This window comes from Bison bison, unplaced genomic scaffold (assembly GCF_000754665.1).
Source record: "Bison bison bison isolate TAMUID 2011002044 unplaced genomic scaffold, Bison_UMD1.0 scf7180017864376, whole genome shotgun sequence".
NCBI lineage: Eukaryota > Metazoa > Chordata > Mammalia > Artiodactyla > Bovidae > Bison > Bison bison.
In genome coordinates, this window is record NW_011494948.1 from 9,108,025 (window position 1) to 9,112,204 (window position 4,180).

Genomic DNA, 4,180 nt, shown 5'->3' on the forward strand with positions numbered 1-4,180 from the left:
CTTGGACTGCAAGGAGATCCAACCAGTCCATTCTGAAGGAGATCAGCCCTGGGATTTCTTTGGAAGGAATGATGCTAAAGCTGAAACTCTAGTACTTTGGCCACCTCATGAGAAGAGTTGACTCATTGGAAAAGACTCTGATGCTGGTAGGGATTGGGGGCAGGAGGAGAAGGGGACAACAGAAGATGAGATGGCTGGATGGCATCACTGACTCGAAGGACGTGAGTCTGAGTGAATTCCGGGAGCTGGTGATGGACAGGGAGGCCTGGCGTGCTGCGATTCATGGGGTCGCAAAGAGTCAGACACGACTGAGCGACTGAACTGAACTGAACACCTGCTTTTGGAAGAATTATCATTGTTTATCATAATGCTTTTGATGTAGTAAGATTTTTATAACTGGATTTGTTTGAAAAGAAAGAAGTCATAGTGATAGTCACTTTGAGGAAGAGGAAACATGTGAAGTTTTACCCCCCTTAAACCCTGGTACTGAAGTGCATATTATCTGGCTGTCTCTTAGTATACCCTTGCGAAAGAGAATAATTTGTGGCAAATGATCTCAACAGGTGCCAAAATGTTGAGACTTAGTTGATGAGCGTGTGAATGCCCATGACTATGGAAGTGTACGTGCTATTCGTGCATCTTTAAAATATTATTAGGCAAATCAGTTCCACAGAGAATTTTCTAAGGAAGGCAAGGAAGGAGATAAGTGGCAGGAAAAACATTCTCAAAATCATGAGCTTTTTTTTTTTTTGGCATGGGCAGTTAAGAAGTATCATCAAGGGCCTATCCCTTACACTGAAGGTCACGTCATAATTTTATCATTCATGCTAAACATTGACTATATTGTGCTGCAACATATACACTTAGAAACCATGTATAGAGACAGAATAGGAAGATATGACATCCTGTAATCTTTTTGAGGAGCTTTTCTACTTACTGTTAGAGAAGACATATGCCATGCACCATTTTTTCCCCCTCCGGAATTCTAGTTTTCATGGTGCCTGTGACTGACTGAACCGTGATTATTAATCAAACTAATATTTATCTGGGAATAGAAAAAAGTAGAAAGGACAAGTAGCACTGGTGCCACTGCCAATTTGGCTTCTCAACAAAGGCACAGTCGGGGCATTTATGTGGATAAACTCAGCCAACGACTGTGCTTCTGTGCCTTGACTGGGGAGGACAGAATTTTACTGCAATTTCCCAAAGTCAGAACAAGTGCAGTCCAGAGTTTAATCAGTACTGGCTAATAGCCCTTGGCAGCTTGGGATGGATAGCGTTCTCCACCTGCCCAGCTGGGTACCATGCCCTAAGCACCCACATTTGATGCACATTCATGATTTCTTGGTTGCTTATAGTCATCTCCCCCATCTGTTTGAGTGGCAGAGTGCCCATTCCACAACAGTCTAATATTTGAATAGTTGTTCTTAACCTCTTTGGGGTTATGCATCTCTTTGAGCATCTGCAGAAAGTATTAGACTCTCTTCCTAACAAAATACACAAGTATATAAACATGTACATACATGTTTTATACCTTTAGATTTATACCTAGAGTTTCACAAAATGCTCTACCTTCCCATGTTCCCAGAGAACCACAATGAATTAATAAGTTTCACATTAAGAACTTTCCCTAGGAAATAGAGAGTAGGTAAAATAACTCTTTTCCCCAAAAAAATATTAATGATAACTCTAAAAAACACTGCATTCTTAGGAGAAATGCAATGCCAACCAGAGGTATGGACAAGTTACTATGGGAAGTGCTAAAGAAGCAGATAACAGTGTCAACAAGATGATTCAGGGTGGGTTCACAGAGAAAGTTCTTGCATCAGATAAGTAGAGTAAGATTTTGATTAGACAGAGGATCCCTCCAGGATGTGGGAAAGTGTAAGCAAAGGCATGGAGGTGTGGAATTGTAAGGGTCCCTCTGGTGTGGCTCAAAGGTAAAACACAGAGAAAGACAGAAAAGAGAATGGAAAGGTAGAAAAAAGCCCAGTTATGGTGAGCTTCAAAGACAATGAGATTTCCAGTGAGGAGTCATTAAGCTTTCAGAGTAGAGTAATAGACCTGCCAACAAGGGTCCGTATAATCAAAGCTATGATTTTTCCATGATTTTCTACTGGAAAATCATGTATGGATGTGAGAGTTGAACCATAAAGAAGGCTGGGCACCAAAGAATTGATATTTTTGAACTGTGGTGTTGGAGAACACTCTTGAGAGTCCCTTGGACTTCCAAGAGATCAAACTAGTCAATCCTAAAGGAAATCAACCCTGAATATTCATTGGAAGGACTGATGCTGAAGCTGAAGCTCTAATCCTTTAGCCACCTGATGCAAAGAGCCGACTCATTGGAAAAGACCCTGATGCCGGGGAAGATAGAAGGCAGGAAGAGAAGGGAACGACAGAGGGCAAGATGGTTGGATGGCATCACCAACCCAATGGACATGAGTTTGGGCAAGCTCCAGGAGATGGCGAAGGGCAGGGAAGCCTGACATGCTGCAGTCCATGGGGTTACAAAGAGTTGGACACAATTGAGCAACGGAACAACAACAATAGACCTGCTGTACTCTGGAAAGACTTTTTTCGAGGGCAGTAGCATTATCAAAAGTTGTGGGGAGGTCTGGGGCATATGGAAAAGCTCTAAATATCCTAAAATGGAACCTAGGAGTGAAGCCACATGACTTTGCTTCAAGCTCTTAAGTTGCTTGATGTTTGCTCTAGAAGTTCCTACTAATTTAAACCAAGATGAACTAAAATGCTTACAACTGTTTAGGTGGGGAAATGTATCCCAGTGAATGATCAGGTGAGTTTAGAGTCTACGATGCTGAAAGAGTTAAAATCTATTTGGAATTGAAAGAGCGAAAATTAACTTGGACTGAAAAGAGGGAAAAAAAAAAAAAGCCCTGCCACTAATCAGGCTGGGAGGACAGACACAGATGAAGGCAGCTGCAACGTTAATAGAAAACACTATTTCTGCCAAGGTCATGCAGCAGTTAGAAATTACAATAATGCCCCAGACCACGTGCTCTTTTCATTTCTTACTACGGAGAAGGCAATGGCACCCCACTCCAGTACTCTTGCCTGGAAAATCCCATGGACGGAGGAGCCTGGTAGGCTGCAGTCCAAGGGGTCACTATGAGTAGGACATGACTGAGCGACTTCACTTTCACTTTTCACTTTCATGCATTGGAGAAGGAAATGGCAACCCACTCCAGTGTTCTTGCCTGGAGAATCCCAGGGACAGAGGAGCCTGTTGGGCTGCCATCTATGGGGTCGCACAGAGTCGGACATGACTGAAGCAACTTAGCAGCAGCAGCAGCAGCAGGGATACCCAATTGCTCAGTCTTCTTGACACCTTCACTTGCTGACAACACCCAATTCCTAGTAAATTCCTTCTTATTCAAATCGCACCTCAGAACAACAACCAGTGGGAAACTGATCCCTGCTTCCCTCAGACCATCTTCAGAGTCCTTCAGTAAAAGCCCAGTTCACAAAGATGCTTTCTTCCACCCACCAGCCTCGTGGCAGGCACTCATCTGATGTGTCCACCCTTTTTCCAAGGCAATAAATCTGCTTTTGTTATGCTACAGACTTGTTCCTGGTAGTCCTGGACTGAGTAAGTTTTAAGAGCCCGTTTGATAATGAAAGCTACATGTTGTCAGGACTCAACAGTCAAGATTCTTCAGGAAAGAGGTCTCTCTTTTTGTGTCAAAGGCACAGCAAAGTAGCTGCCATCCTCAGCAGTTTCCCACGTGGATTCTTCCAACATGGGAGGAAGCGATGCTTTGGGCAGAGCCTGCCCCGAGCCTTTGGAGAAACGTGGATTGAAGTAGAAGGCTTTTTATTCCTTTGGAAAACTATTTTTGCGAGTGGTGTTTCAGAAAACAGCTTATTCTAAGTAAACAGGATTAACAGAGTTCCAAGATAGAAATAAAATGGGCCTAGAAAGACAATGGCAAGTTCTGCCCTGATTCAATGCAAAGAACATATTAAAAATAGGGCAGTTTTGATGATGCTGACCTCTTTGCATCATGGGAGAAAGACGGAGTGAGATGTTCTTTGAGAGATGTTATTATGAAGAAAATAGCAAAAAGAGATGGAGAAAACTGACAAGACCATAAAAACAGAGAAGCAGAATATACAAGTCAGAATTGGAAACTTGAACAAAGTGAAGGGCAAGAGC